The sequence below is a fragment of the Petaurus breviceps genome, unplaced genomic scaffold, assembly GCF_028583685.1.
Source record: "Petaurus breviceps papuanus isolate PSGF00001 unplaced genomic scaffold, PetGlider_PUasm1.0 224, whole genome shotgun sequence".
NCBI classification, from domain to species: domain Eukaryota; kingdom Metazoa; phylum Chordata; class Mammalia; order Diprotodontia; family Petauridae; genus Petaurus; species Petaurus breviceps.
This window is the reverse complement of record NW_027185887.1, coordinates 15547511-15564410: the sequence shown is the minus strand read 5'-3', so window position 1 is coordinate 15564410 and position 16900 is coordinate 15547511. Positions and strand designations below refer to the sequence as shown.

At 40.3% G+C, this 16900-nt stretch overlaps 1 pseudogene; it reads right to left on the bottom strand.

Annotated features, from left to right (window-relative positions):
• Window positions 1-815: 815 nt before the first annotated feature.
• Window positions 816-16900, bottom strand: part of LOC138166505 (kallikrein-13-like) — a 45719-nt pseudogene continuing 29634 nt past the window's right edge.

Sequence of the window (16900 nt, the reverse complement as noted above, 5' to 3'; positions counted from 1 at the left end):
AGGTGAATGTGATGCATCATTTTTGCTCTGGTACCAAAATTAGTCATTGATATTTTTTAAACCTGATTTCACTCATACAAAAATGTTGGGATGGAGACTCTGATTACAATCCCAATCTATACTTCATTACACAGATATTTCTTTTAAGAAAGAAAGGAAGGAATGAAAAAAGGAAAGAAGGAAGGAAGGAATGAAAAAACGTTTCTTTTTTTTTAAGTCCCTTAGGTTTTATTAATCTCTGTTGGGTGAGGGGTGACCAAGAGGAACCTGCTCAGTTACCTATTATTACTCTGGATATCTGAGCAGGCAGTGGGTTTATAAAAGGGGTTAGGGTACCTGGGAGGTTGGGGATAGATCTATGCCTTCATATCCCAGATAAGGAAGAGAACACTAGTCTTGAACTGGCTCTGTTACATCTTAGCTATGTGACATTAGAAGGTCACTTTAACCCTCAATTTCTCTATTTGTAAAAATTTGAGCATATGGTCTCTCTAAAAGGTCCTTTCCAGACCTGCTATTTCAGGGTCTAAAGTCCTTTCTGTCTCTAAATCCTTCTGATTCCCTTTCCATGCATCCAAATCCAGACTAGAGATGGGGCTAGGAAACCTGTTCCTCCAGAGGTCAATGGTTGGGAGGTCGGGATGCCTGAATACAGTCCTTGAGGGAGGGGAAAATCAACTGATTTGATCAGAAGGATCTTGGGCCTTGGTTTCCTTGTAGGGTGTGGGGCTGTAGTTTTAGGCCACCTCTCCCTGAGGACAGGACTGGGGACTTGTTGAACTGGGTAATATTCCTGGGGCTGTGGGAGGAGCTTGTCAATGCTTCTTCTGCTTCTGTATTTCATTTAGGATCTAGGTCCAGCAATGGGGCAGGTTAGCATAAACAAGAGGAAACTTGGCTCCAGGGAGCAGTGTTCAATGCCCCAAAACACAAGGCCCTGCAGGGCTCCATTGCATACCAAAGGGCCTCTGTAATTACCCTGGCAGGAATCCTTCCCACCTTTCCCATCCCTAGTACAGACCATGCCTGGAGCGATGGCTCTTCCATAAGCACTTTTGCATTCTTCCTCAGATGTGATACTGATGTTCATGAACTAGAGGGTGCTGGGATATTTGACAAAAGGACTAGAAACAGTACCCCAGTCAGACACCCAGCAGAGGTCAACTTCACTGGCTTCTCCAAGCAGAGCAGCATGAGGTGGCTGTTCTGGAGTTGTATTTGAGATAGGGTACCCAGTGCTCCATCCTGATCAGTTGTTGCAAGGGCTCCATGTGCTGGAGATTGTGTGTGAGCTGCTGTGAGGACCCACTGATCAGATAGCAGGACACCTCCACTCTGGAAATTTTGATAGATGAACAGTGTGGCCTGCCAGGGATAGGAGTGCTTGACCATCAGTGATCTTTTCCTCATTCCTCTTGGTGTGGGCTGGTGCAGTGACCCACAGAAGAAGCAGTGTTAAGAGAAGGGGAAACATATCTGAAGGAATGTCAAGATGGGGTAGGGATGGCCAGAGGCAGAGATGGTGTCCTGAACAGAAGCCACAGACTGGGTCCTGCAGGTAGGACCGTAGAGGTTGGGAGAATGAGGCAGGATAAGCAGAGAAGAGGCAGAGGGTCAGGTGTCCCCCTGGGGAAGGAGGCCTCTTCCTTTTGTTGGAAGAAAGATTTCAATAAGACTTAAGTGAAATGTCCAATCATAAGATGCTAGAACTTGAAACAACTTTAGAAATTTTCTAGTCTATCATGTTTATAGATGAAGAAGATGCCCCCCAAAACTGTTAAATGACTTTTCCAAGGTCACACAGGTAGTTAGCAGAAGAATGTCATTAGAATTCAGGTCTTGGGACTCAGGATTTAGAGCTAGGAGACTTTACAATTCTAATAGAGATGCGGAAAATGAGGTTCAGGAAGGCTTATCCAAGTGCCTGAATCCATGTCTTAGGATTTCAAATCCAATGTTCACTCCCCACCGCCTTTTCTGACTCCCGGTCTAATGCTCTTTTTGAAATTACTTTTTAAAATTTTAAATTAAATTTTAAAGTTTTGTTGATGGATTTTGTTTTTCACATCACAGTCATTTCCTAATAAATACCCACTTCCAAAATTTACAAAATAACCTGGTCTGGCACCTGGTACATTTTGCTCCTACAGTTTTCCATATCTCTCCTGAGAGGAGAGGAGTGTCCTTTATCACCTGTTCTCTAGGAACAATACTGGTCATTGCATTTAATTAAAATTCAGCTCTCTTTTAATGTAGTTTTTTTCTTATTTGTTTTTGTTTTTGCATTATTGGAGTCCTCTGGTTCTGCTTGCTTCTCTCTTCATCAGTTCATACAGGTCTTCACAGATTTCTCTGAGTATTTTATCTGAAATGGATACTTTCAAATAATCTTTCTATGATCATAAAACATTCTAAATAATTATCAAGGCTTAAAATTGGACAAGAAATTTAAAATAAAAATTCTAAACCCTCTGAATTTTTTAAAGGCCTAGTAGACTAAGAAATGCATCAATCTATCAACATTCTCATCAGCCTCTCATACTTAACAGTAGTAGTGACCTAATAAAGAGCAGATGAAAATAAGGTTCTCACATTCTCTTTGGCCAACAACTAGCTAGACAATTTTTCATGGTGACAGAGAATGTCAGGGAGCTAGGGACCAGTGCCAGTTCTGTGGACCATGCTGTCAATTTTTATTTTAATTCTTCTTTACTCACAGTTTGATTTCTTTCAGTCCTGGCCTAACATCCCCATGCTCATTGGCATAGCTCCTTAGTAACTTATTTGAAAAGAAGATTCTGTCCTTGGATTCTCCTAGAGGCTTTTGGCATCCGTCTTAATTCAGTCTTCCTACGCAGTATATGATGAGAATAATAATAATAGCTACCATTTATACAGTGCTTTAAGGTTTGCGAAGTACCTTACAAACATTCTATCATTTAATCCTTACAACAGCCCTGGGAGGTAGATGCTGTTATTATCACCATTTTACAGATGAGGAAAATGAGGCACAAAGAGGTTAAATGACTTGCCTAGGGTCACACAGTTAGTGAATCTCTTTAGTTGGATTTAAACTCACATCTTCCTGACTCTATGTCCAACTTCTCTATCCACTTCACTATCTAGCTGACTCTTAAAAATGTGCCTTGTATGACTTCCAGTGAGGATCACAGAACCCACTTCTTTTTTTTTAAAAAACAAAATATTTATCTTAATCATTCTTTTCTTTTTAAATTTTGAGTTCCAGATTCTCCCCTTCCCTCCCACCCACTGAGAAGGCAAACAAAATGACACCAATTACACATATGAAGTCATGCAAAACATGCTTCCACATTAGTCATATCACAAAAAAGCAAAATAATAAAAATAAAGGAAGAAAATTATATTTCAATTTGTACTCAGAGTTCATAAGTTCTCTCTCTGGAGGTGAATAGCATTTTTTTCATCACAAATCCTTTGGAATTATGTTGATCAGACTAGCCAAGTCTTTCACAGTTGTCATCATTATAACATTGCTATTATTGTGCACAATGATCTCCTGGTTCTTCTCACTTCACTTTGTATCTGTTCATTTAGATCTTACCACACTTTTTTCTGAAGCCACCCCCCCCATCATTTCCCACAGCATAATAGTATTCCATTACAATCATATACCACAACTTATTCAGCCATTCCCCAATTGATGGGCATCCCCTTAATTTCTGATTCTTTACCACTACAAAAAGAGCTGCTATAAACCAAAGTTCTCTTCTTAAGATCTGGTGTAAAATTAGACCGGAAGCTTTTTATGCATTGGATCAGACAGAAAGTCTACTCCTGGAACCTGAGTTTCTTATAGAAAAATTCTGTTCCATGAATGAGAATAAGATGTTGGGATACCCCCATTTTGGAATCTTTTCCTTTTCATTCTTTCTCTAGATTATTATGGGGTGGAAATGAATAGCAGAGTTCTTAGTATACCATTGGCAAAGTATTGAAAATCAGGCCTTTGGAAGGCTCTGAGATGGGAAAAGCAAAGTAGTTGGTAGGAATCCATTGCCCGCTCATACAAAAATGAATTTCTTATCTTTCAATAGACACAACACAGACATGTAGTGAAGAAATCAAAATGGGATGAGTGCAGCTCATCCATTTGGTTTCCATTAAGATCCAAGCCTATCATCTTATAGTAGTCAATGATATCCTACAGCATGGAGAAGGCAGTTCAGAGATTTTTCTAACCAACTGCAATTAGGAGAACCACTCATGAAAGGTTTGGTGAAGATTTGGGTTTTGTTTTTTGTTCTTTTCCATTTTATGGGGTGTAAACCCACTAGCAAGATCAGTCTGCTTCTTATACCAGGAGTAAAGGTACTCCCAGGAGAACAATTTCTGGTACTCCTAATGGAGGGCAGAGGAGGGGACAGGTAAATTATAAATATCAGTGGTGAACTGGGGTTTATGAATGAGAGAAGGGTCATAGATATACCAGGTCACTGGGGATCATAGGTTTTGAGCTAGAAGGGGTCTTAGCAGTTGACTTCAATGCCTCCATTTTGCAGATGAGAAACCTGAGGATTACTCAGGAAACTGAGTTCACTCAGCTAGTTAAGTATATGAGGCAAAATTCAAACTCAGACTCCAAGAGTTTTGTACCATTCTGCTTCCCAGGCTTCTTTGGTAAATGGCCCCTTTTCCAGTTACTTACATTTCAATGGACCCTCATTATTACTTTTTGGGGAAGGAAACGGGGAGAAACTTAGTTCAAAATTTATTATGTCCAACCTGAGGTACAGGAAAAACCTTAAAAATTGTAGATAGATTGAAAACACTCAGAGGTGAAAATGTACATGGTCAAAGCCCAGACAAAAAAATATGCCAAACCAGCCTGACAATAAATATATGGGCTGGGCTAGAAGCCAATGTCCAAACAAGAATCATGGAGAAAGAATGAGGCCAGGCACCAACCATTTCAGAAGGCAGGAGGTCAGAACCCAAGGGCAAATCATAGAAGGACAAGCCCAGGAAGGGAAGGTTGGGAGTAAGCAGCAGCTTCAGTGGAAGGAGTGATGCATTGCCAAGAATTGAGATTTCAGCTAAAGTCACAGCTCAGTCAATTAACAAAGAGTGTCACCTTGGTTAAATCACCAGCCCATAGGCCTCAGTCTCCTTATCTCTAAAATGGAGATAATATTTGCTCTACCTATTTGACTAAATCCTGGTTAGGATCAAACAAGATAATGCTTGAGAAAGTGGCTTTTAAATATAACACTGCTATGCAAATGTAGAGTGTTGTGATGGACAGCAATAGGAAGTTTAGAAACAGAGAGGGGAGGAGGAGAGAACTAAAAACTTTTCATAGTTAATGGAGGCCAAGGTATAAGTCATTCTGTCCAATTTTATGAATGAGAAAATGAGACCCCAAGTGTCAAAGTGACTTGTTCAAAGGCACCACAGTGAGTATGTGATAAAACCAGGCCAACGACCTCTATCTTCTGTCTCCCAGTTCAGTTTTCTAATCATATTGAAACACCAGGAACCTGGCAAATCTCCATTTTTTCTCAAATAAGAAACATTTCTTCCAGAGCCATAAGACTGAGTAGGCAATGAGATGGGCAGGAGCTTCATTTGAAGACTAGAAATGATATTAGGAGAATAATAAGAAAAATCTCTCAATATTCCCCTCCCTCCATGACACTATGATATGTCATTCTGACAATTATAGCTTAATTCATTTAAGTCTTAAAGGTTTTGATGGTTTGCCATTAAAATTAAACACTCTTAGAGGAGAAGCAGATTATATCATAGGTCCTTATCAACTAATGGGGTCTTAGTTACTAGTAAACACCTGAGTAACAATGGGGTAGGAAAGGCACTTGAGAGAAGTAAGGGTGTGTCCATCTATGAATTTCCATGGAAAATTCAGCCTAGTCTTGGTCTGACCCTAAATATTTAGGAAATCTTTAGCTCCCAATTGGTTCCAAACTTGACGCTAAACTAAATAGAATTCCCAGAAGAACCCTGGGCAAGGTCTTCCAAACCTGGAAACAAGTCAGGTCCTACTTACCCCTCAAGGTCGATGATGACAAGACTTAGGGAGGGAGGAGTCAGTAAGGTCTTTAATGTGGAAGAAGTGCCAGATCTATTCCAGAAGAAAGAACTAGGACCAGTGGGTAAAATGCCTCATGAGAAGGCAGATTTGGGATTCATTCTAAGGAAGAACTTCCTGATAAAACTGTTTCAGGAGGTAGTGAGTTTCCCATTTTAGAGATTTTTAAGCAAAATCTAAAGGACCACTTTTAAGGATATTGTAGAGTGTGATTATGCATTAATTTCCCTTCCAACTCCAGATTCTGTGATTGTGGCTAGGAATGGTGTCATTGTAAAGGACCAATGAAGAAGATGGAACCCAGCAGAGAACAGTGTTTTGAGCAGCTTATACCCTTCTGAGATCATTCTCTAATAAGAGGTTCTACTCAAAAGTGAAAACAGATATCTCACAACTTTCATAAAAAAACATTAAAAAACAGTATTTTCTGCAGGATTGTAGAAAAACCACATTAGTTAAGGGATGGTTGGTGTAAGAATGCTGATGGCTTTCTGTGACACTGAAGAATAGGAGAAGTTTGTCACTGGTGACCCAGCCTTTCCTTTACCAAGCCCAAAGCTAAGCTTTCTCTTCTCCCCTCTTTTCCTGCTTTCCTCATTACCCCTTGATCAAAACCCACTCTGGAGCCTTTGGTAACACACAGTTATTAATGTCTGATTGTCCCTTGAAGCAGCTGGTGGTGCAGCAGGTGGAGCACTGGACCTGAAGTCAGGAGGACCTGAGTTCAAATCTGGCCTCAGATACCAATTGTGTAAACCCGGTCAAGTCACTTAACCTCTGTTTTTGCCTCATTTTCCTCATCTATAAAATGGTGATCATAACAGCACTTACCTCTTAGGGCTATAGTGAAAATCAAATGAGATAATAATTGTAAAGCACTTAGCACAATGCCTAGTATATGGTAGGTACTATATAAATGCTTGTTTACTTTTCCTTAAGGTGTTCTCTGTTCTAGAAGTATTTGTGCACGTAAGAGATCAAAATGACAATGATGGAGTTTCAGGTATTGGAGAGGGCAGATGTCTGTGAAGGTGTTTCTAAGTCTCCAGAAATCACACCATCATGGCGCTAATTTCATCATCTTAGATATAAGATGCTATTCCTAACCTCTGATTTGTTTCCTAAGGATCTGTTAAAGGAATTATACATTTCTCATTTCCCAGCTGATAACCCCCTTCCTTATGATATGTGTATGATTAGAACTAAAGCTCCACCTTCTGATTTTAGGGGAAAATCTACTTGAATGAAAATATTTGGCCGTCATTGGTGGGGAGAATTTGCATCTCTCTGATAAAAGAAGTCATTGGTAACTCTGACAAGGGGACCACAAATGACTGTCATAGAATGTGAGAAATGAACAGGATCTTAGCAATGACTGTATCCCTCAGCCTTTTCCAAACCACAGTGTTTGATGCAAAATAGATAGAGCTTCTATGAGAAATTTGTTATATTAGTGATAATATTCCACTAGTATGGAAAGTGCTTCATAAGCCTTAAGGCACGCACTGTTGCTAATAATGCACTATGGAACCATGAACTATAAAATTTTGCATACATAAAATAATGCAACAATTTTCAGTGTAAAAATAGACATAATTTTCTTTAATTCATCCCAGCCTCCTCTGACCTCTATTTATCCCAGACATCATTTATACCCCTGGATCTATGATATATTCTGGCAATACACTGTAAGCCCCAGACTGTAACATGACCAGATTAGTTGGGCAATCTAAACCGTATAGTTAAGTGGAATAGTGGATAGAGTGCAGGACTAGAGTCAGAAAGAGCTGAGTTCAAATATTACTTCAGATACTTCGTAGCTATGTGAGTTGGGGCAAGTCACTTAAATCTTCTTTGCATCAGTTTCCACGTCTGTAAAATGAGAATAGCAATAGCACCTTCCTCCCTGAGTTGTAAGGATCCCCTGAATTCACATATATAAAGCACTCTGTAAACCTTCAAGTGTTATATAAATGATAGTTATTATTGTTAGGCTCTTTTCATAAATGGAGAAATCAGGGCCCAGAGAGATCTTGTCTTAAGTTACGCAGCTATTATAAGTGACTGAGCTTGGACCTAAACTCAGCTCTCTTGAGCCCGAGTTACATGATTCTCCACCATGAGAAGACGAAGACTTAGAATCCAAGCATTGTAACATTTCTGAGCTGACTCCACGGATGGGATGAGACAAGGATTGGTAGACAGAGATGGCAGTGAGGAGCACCTGTGCTAGGCCGTATGTTAATTTGTTTGGAAATATTTATCTATGCATATATAGATGGTACACTTGATGAGTAACTATATTTATGCTGCACTTACATGCTTTTTCTATAATGCAATCAGTGCATATTATAGTAGCATGAATATGCAAATGTTGGATAAAGTTTGAATTTTTTAATTAAAAAAAGCTAAATCAGGGGAATTATAAGCATCCAATTTAACATTTTAAATGTGAAATGAAATGTTCACTCCTCCATTCCCATTCATGGTGGTGGATTTTTGTTGATATTCAGTTCAGAACTTGATTATCTTATCACTCCGTTGTTAAAGGAGGAAACAAGGCCACAGTTGGAGCAGAAGGGGAAGAATGAGGCAAAGAGGGAGAAAAATGACTCCTGAAGATGGTACCTTCTTTCTCTTGTTGATTTGGTTTGGTGTGAGAGCAGCTCATTTCTTGTATTCTTTAGGAGAGTACCAGCACATAAATACTCAGCTGGGAATTAATTTCCAAAAGGAAGCAGTTTCCCACTCAATTTTCTCTTAATTCGGAAAAATTACTTTTAAATTGATACAACACAGAGCTTATAACAACTCTATTATTCTCCCCTAGGAATAAAGGAATACCTTTTCTCAGCTTACTTTTCAAACTAGTAAGCAAATATATCCTCTGGGGCTATGGCCTTCTAAGAGAGAGAAGATATCCGCTATAGCCTAGGACTAATCTCTGCATTATAGTGTGTTTCTTCCTTACTAAGAGTTTCTTTGGGTAGGGTGCTATACTGCCTTCAGTGCAATTACAGAGAAGTCATCTAGCCTTTGAGTAATTTTAAGTGGCCAAAATGGAGGCAGTTGGAGGGCACAGTGGATAGAGCACTGGGTCTAGAGTCAGGTAAGACACGTTCAAATCTGGTCTCGGATATTTATTAGCTGTGTGACCCTGGGCGAGTCACTTAATATCCTTTTGCCTCAATCCGCTAGAGAAGGAAATGGCAAACCACTCTAGTATCTTTCCAAGAAAATCCCATGGACAGTAGTGGTATCCATGAAGTCATAAAGAGCTGGACAGGACTGAACAACAACGGCAAAAATGATATTATTTGGCATTATTGTGGCATTATTCAAATCACTTAGCCTGTCTGGTCCTCAATGCAATTGAACTGGACACTTTCTAAGGTCTTGTCCTGCTTTAAAAGTTAACAGTTTGTAGTAGGGAAATTTATACTTCCAGTATATTGCATGATTTGGTTTTAATTATCAGGTCAAAGGGAAGAGAATAGGCATTTATTTAGTGCCTACTATATTCTAGATACCAAGTGCTTTACACATATTATTTCATTTGATCCTCACAACAATCCTGTGTGCTATTGTGATCCTCATTTTACAAATGAGGAAACTGAGAAGAACAGCAGTTAAGTGACTTACTCAGGGTCACAGAGCTAGCAAGTATGTAAGGCCAGATTTGAATTCAGGTCTTCTTGACTCCAGTCCAGTATTCTCTCCACTGTACCACCCAGTTTTTCGAAAAAAAAAAAAAAATAACAGGATGTGGCAAAACAGATGAAAAGTAATTGGGATTCTCAGTTTTCCCTCAGTCTGCTCCAAGTGTGCTTGTAGAAGTAAGACTGTTTTGCACTGACATTAATTGGTCAGACCAGTTTGTGGGAGTCCTTTCTTTCTGCAGTCTGTTTTATCCCAGTCTCTTCAGTTGATAAACTCTCTCAATAGCTCAAGCACTGGAGTCTGAGAGGGGCTTATAAAAATAATGTCACCTGCAATAATGACTTCATTTCCAAGTGAAAATTTGCACGTCCCAAATTACCTCAAAACAATATTTTGGCCAATATCGTAGGGAAGCATATTAGCCCAGGGAAGGTGTGAGTGCCAAGTTTAGATTCTAAGGGCATGAGAGTATGAATGTCATGACCCATAGTAAAGGATCCTTTTTATCCTAATGAATGGTGGTTTGGATGAACACTAGCCTCTAAGAAAAAGATGAATCATAACAGGTTGCTCACTGAAGTCCTTAATGCCAGAACATCGATGGCAGAGAGGGTAATGGTAAGAATTCTGAGCTGCAAATAGTGAGAAGTTTGGGGGAATAATTAAGACCTTGGTTCATATCCCAAGTCTACCATTGGCTAGTTGTGTGACTTTGGGAAAACCACTTAACCTTGGTGAGTGAGTAGAGTGATCTCCCCTGTAAAATGGGCATAATAATACTTCTGTTGATCTGAGAATAAAGTTGTAAGAATTTTAACTGGACACTTCCAACAAATCCACGATCTCCTTGGCATAGGTACCCCCTCCCTTGGTGCTGTCCACAAACCCTTTTGTCCCAAATGATTCTTGTCCATTCCCTTTTGTAAATCTTCTATAGAGGATCTGCTCCATACTTTGGAGGTCTTCCTCTGATTCTTTTAATATTGTATGGCCACTAGCACAACGCTTAGGTCTGTTACCCATCTACTATAGCTACATAGTTGGCCCACCTCTTTTTCCATCTATATAGCATGTCCTAAAAGTTAATAATGCTTAAAACTGCCCCAAGACTTTCAGTCACCTTGTAAGCTAAGGTGCACTAAGACTTTTAGGACACTCTGTATATGTCTTCAGTGGTGTCTTTTACACCATTTCTTGCCCACAATGATTGTCAGCATAATCCTTAGGTGTTTTGTAATCTTGATTCTTTTAAGGCAATGGAATTCTACGATTCACAGACTTGCAGATCATCGGGCAAAAGATAGGCATTTTTAACAGCTTGGAATCACTGAAAGTGATATATAATTTCCCAAACTCAATCCAGCCTGCTCTCTTATTCACTTCTGGGCCCCCCTCCTTATCCACTTACAGTGTCTGTCCAAGAGATTTGTACTGATTGACTAACTTAGATGACTACTCATTCAACTGAATTGTGAAGACTGAATGAGATTAATGCCTTGCGAAAATGTTTTGTTACCATAAAGCATCATAGATAAGGAAGCTATTATATGTTGCTATATAGGATATCAGAAGGAGGCTTAGACTCTCCTCTCCGCTGATTAACCCCACTATCACCCCACCAGTCACACCACTGAACTGTGTAACTCCATTTTTCTCATTTCTTAAGTGAAATATGAGAGCCATAGTGATGCAGATACAGCCTTGGGGTTGGGGAATGTCTGGGTTCAAGGTTTGCCTCTGACACATAGTGGGACTGTGTTATCTGGCATAAGTCAGTTGATTTCTCAATGCACCAGGAGATTCTCTCTCAGATTTTCAAATTGCTTTAGTATCTGCTTCAGTAGAGTGAGTTTTCTCACTGGGACTTCCCTATACTAGTGAATGTATAAATCCAGCAAAAGAAAAAACATTAAAGGAATAATAATATCAATCTCCTTCCTCAAACATACAGTCAAATAGATCTACCATCTCATTGATTTGAAAGTTCCCTTCAGTGATATAGATCAAAACCCAGTTATACCTGTGTATTCTACATGACTTACATTTCCCAAAAGTTCAAAGTAAGGGTCCCACATGATGATTATTAATAACAATAGCTAACATTATTTATATAGTCTTCTCTGTGCCTGACACTTGTTAAGTGCTTTGCAAATATTTTCTCATTTGATATTCACAACTTTGGGAAGCAGATGCTATTATTATCCCCATTTTATAGTTGAGGAAACTGAGGCAAAGGTTAAAAGATTTGCCCATAGAGCCAGTACGTATCTGAGACTGTATTTGAACTCAGTTCTTTCCTGACTCCAAGACTATCTATCCACTGAGCCACCCAATAAGCAGAAGACCTTCTTTACTTTCTCCTGGCATCCCAAGGGTACCACTGGCACTCTCTGGACATCCCATCGTCATCCCTTGCTCTTCTTTTTCCATTAGTTATCTGGAAAATTTATTTTGCCCAAGTTTGTCTGACAAATAGGATGTTACTCTAGGGAGTGTGGTTAGGCCTTATGTGTTTTCAGGGGCTATCCCCTGCATGTAGCATGGGGAGTGTTGTTTTATGGCTCAAATGGGGGCATGATATAAATCTCTAGCCTCTTCTTCCCCTCCCTCCCCTTCTCTAAGGGAGTCTTGAATTCCTGCCAAGAGTGGAAGCAGGAGATGGAAGGGTCAGAGGCTTTTCCTCAGAGAGGAGGCACCTGGCTAGAATTATATCCATCTATTCTCTTAAATGTTGTTAGTCTAGAGGGGTGGGGAACCTACGGCCTCAAGGCCAATGTGGCCCTCTAGATCCTCAAATGCAGCCCTTTGACTGAATCCAAACTTCACAGAACAAATCAATCCCCTTAATAAAAGGATTTTCAGGTTCAACCTACCTTCTTATTGCTGATTCATTTTTAGGTAAAAGGAAGGATCCAAGCTTTGTATTCAAGCTTTGACTCCTTTCCCATTGAATCCCAGTTTCTCATTGAATACACCTAGCAATTATCAGAAAAGCCCATTTACTCAAATCACTAGCAAAACAGAAAGCAAAGAAAGTATATAGAAGAATATATACCAGACAATTCAGAGTGAAAGGGCTCTCTCATTTGGAGTAGGTCCTTCAGAAAGAGAGATAGAGACAGACAGAGAGACAGAGTGAGACATAGAGAGAGGCAGTGAGACAGAGAGAGACAGAGACATACAAAGAGAGAGAGAGAGAGAAGGAGAGAGGACAGAGACAGAGAGACAGAGACAAAGAGAGAAAGGGGGGGAGAGAGAAACAGACACACAGAGAGACAGAAACAGAGACAGAGGTAGAGAGACAGAGACAAAGAGAAAAAGGAGGGAGAGAGAGAATCTTAGATCCCATCCAAGGGGAAGTTCCCCAAAGTTTCTAGTGTAACAAGCTGGGAGCAAGGACATGACGGAGAATGCCAGCTCTTATCATGTTTTTAAAGTCTTTTCTTTCAGCAACCTGAAGTGGGGTTGACCTTGTCCATCTTTTCTCTTGAAGCTGGAAGCAAGAAGTGCCTGAAGTGACAGGAAAGTTCAAACAAACTGAAAAAACTTGAGAATTTGAAGCTTGAAGAGACCTCCTGAGCTTGAGGATGGTTTAGAGAAAAACTGAAGAGCTCCCCTCTTTTCCACTATCACCAACTCTGGTAACTCTCCCCCTTCCCCCACACACCACTCCAAGACACACACACAGACACACACACACGCACACACACACACCAGGGTATGGCTCTCCACCAATGTGAAGGGCTTTGGGACTAGAGTTCCAAAAGTAACTTGAATCACTATAGGCATATTGGATTGTTGTTTAGTTGTTTTTGGTCATATCTGACTCTTTGAGACCCCAGGAAAATATACTGGAGTGGTTTGTCATTTCCTTCTGCAGTTCATTTTACAGATGAAGAAACTGAGGCAAATGGAAGTTAAGTGATTTGCCCAGGGTCACATAGTTAATATGTGTCTGAAGATTTGAACTTAGATCTTCCTGGTTTCAGGCCCAGAACTCTAACCATTGCACAATCTAGCTACCTTATTGGATGTTTTGAACTGAATATCTCAGAACCAGAGGGAGAGTTTGGAAGTGGAAAGGTTGGAGAAAGCGTGGTATTACATTACATGGTATTACCTCCGGGCAGCCAAGCTGAAGCAACTCAGAAAAATCATCCTGTGAATTAAGGAGGGGTTAGAATCTGCTTCAGTGGAGGAAATGACCACAGTGATCTTGGAGGTTACTCCTTCATCACTCTCTGAGTTCTAATCCCAACTCTCCAGACTTCTTTCTCCATCATAACCCAGGAATCTTCCCACTGGGGAAGAGTAGTCTTTCGCAGAAACCTTTGTACCCTTGAAAATCACTCTGGCCCTGCAACCTCCTCCTCTGATTACTCAGTTCTTCCCAGACCCTCCATTTTAAGGAAAGTGCCCCGGTCATTCTTGATCACTCCTTCATTCCTCCCTGGGCTTCCCACCTAACTCTGTAGATGTCTTTCCTTTCCTTTTTATTCTTTTAATGTGCTGTCTCCCCCATTAGAATGTAAGCTCTTTGAGGGCAGGAGCTTTCTTTTTTCTCATTTCTGTATTCTCATTGCATAGCACAGTGCCTGGCACACAGTAAGCACTTAGAGAATGCGTGTTGACCTGACTTTCTTGAACTGACATAACTTGACATATCATGTAACTCCTCCTGCTCTTTGGGTTGCTCACTGGCTAGATTTTGTAACCTGTTCTAACCAGTGTGCCTCTCCATTGCGTGCTGTGTGATGCTCATTTTTTAGTTCTTCAGAGGAAGTGATGTGGCATATCTTGCTGTCATTTAGCCTTTAAAATATGGGTTTCTGTTTTCAAGTGAATCTAGGGGACAGTAAAAGAGTTTTGTAATTTCCTGAAAGCAATCCAACTTACTCTCCTCTTTCCGTTCAGTTCTGGGACCAACTTAGCATCCACCTTAACTATTTATACCCAATATGCATATTATTTGATAAGCCTCTATAGGGAGTCCACCCTCATGTATACTAAAATCTGGACCATAGACATTCTGTATCCGCTTGGTCTTTCCTGTGTAGATGGATAGGTCAAACTCTCTTGAGTAAATGTGTATTTCTTCTGGAAAGCTCCGAAATGGGCTGGTGATTGATCCAATTAGCACAATGTAATCCACAAACATATGTATCTAGAGGAACTTACAATTTACTGAACATTACTTTTAGATTTGGATTCTGTTTTGGAATTCTTCAATCATTGTCAAAGACCTTTGGCAAGCCATCTCACCTTTTTATTCCTCACCTGTGTTTATTTTCACAGGTTCATTGAACAGGGTGGTTATTATCCTCTCTAACTCATAGAAATGGTATGAGTGGGGGAAAAAATAAGCAAACAGCTTTGGATTTAAACTAGCACATAAATTGTGTAGTCTTTCTATTATTATTGATCACAGCTAACATTTACATAGAACTTTATTTACAAAATTCTTTTCTCACAACAACTCTGCACAGTGAGTAACCTCCATTTTAAAATCTCCATTTTACAAATGAGAAAACTGAGACTTGAAAAATTAAGGTCACAGAGCTAATTAAAGTGACAGACACAGCTAAAAATCATATCTCCTGACACCTATTCTAGCACTTGTTTCTCTATCCCATGCCTCAGGACAAAGTAGACACCAGGGGAAGAATCCACTTCCCACTGGAAGGCAAGATGATGAAAAGGACCAGCTCTGTGCAGTCCAGTCTTCTGTCCTCTATCTGTGGCTTTTAGGCACCTTAGCAAGACAGTGAGGCTGCATTCTTCAGAGTAGCTCAGGCCATGTCTGTGCTCAGGTGATCCCAGCAGAGTTGCCGTCTTGACAAAGTTGCAGTCATGATTCACTGTCTAAAGGGTCACCACTGATAGGAGTATTTCAGGGCCAGGCCGTCCATCTTAATGGATCTCATAGGGTACAGACATAGAGGGTCTTATAGGGTGTCCACTGAATAGGCATGTTCTCCCTTAATGAACTTTTGGGGGCATTTTAGTCTTAGGAAGGAGCAGTTAGGTTCTGGAAGTCAAAGTCAACTTCTGTTTATCTTTCCCTCTTAACCTTGGGCATTCAGTAGTCTTGTGCTTAAACTTGTTAGTGTTGGTGCCTAGCAGTCTGAGAGGTTGGGAAAGGATGACAGTAAATTTGCTTATCCAACTCTAGGTTCTCTAAATGTGTTGTGATTTTCCCTTTTAGTATATAAGCTCCTTGACTGGGATCTCCACTAGCTTCTACTAGGACCATCATCTCAGTCCCCTCCCCCCCTGGAAAATGAGACTCCGTCCCCAGAGCCATCCTGGGTTTCAATAGGCTCATTTTGGCCTTATGTTGCCTGGATCCAGGCCACCACAGCACCTTCTGGTCATCTCCACGTAGGGCTATTCTGTGGGTAGCCCTACCGCTGCCATATGTTGTCTTCCCTCTTTAGAAGTTAAACTTGTTAAGGACAGGACTGTTGTATTTGTTTTTGTATCCACAGTGCCTCAAATAATACTTAGTATATAGTCTTTAATAAGCAATTAATCTCTGTTTCTTTCTGTCTCTCTTTCCCTGTCTCTCTTTCTGTCTCTCTGTTTCTATCTGTCTCTGTGTGTCTGTCTGTCTATCCCTCTCCCTCCCTTTCCTTGAGGATAGGCAGTGTCTTCCTTGCCATATATGTATCCCCAGTGTTTAGCATGGTTTCTGGTACACAGTAAGTGCTTGCTAAATCATTAATTCATTCATACCCAATTCGGGGTTCCTGACTTTAACTGAGGTATAGTTGAATAAGAAACTAATAATGAATTTTTTTGTGTGGCATTGATTCTTGGGGACAGATTTTTTTGGGCAAGGTCCCAAGTCTTGGCTTTTTACCCTTGTGTCCAGGTTGCCTGGAGGTCCCTGAAAAATCTCAAACTGGACCTTCATTTCTGCTTACCTAATGAGGCAGCAAAGTTACAGACCAGAATGCCTTTGCTTCTCTTGAAGACCTTTCCAAGAAGAGACCAGAAGTCTAAGGGTCATTGGACTAAGTAACAAACTAACTAGACAGATAGATAAATGAATGAAGAGATAAATAGATAAGTGAATAAAAAAGGAAAGAAAGAAGAAAGGAAAGAAGGAAGGAAGGAAGGAAGGAAGGAAGGAAGGAAGGAAGGAAGGAA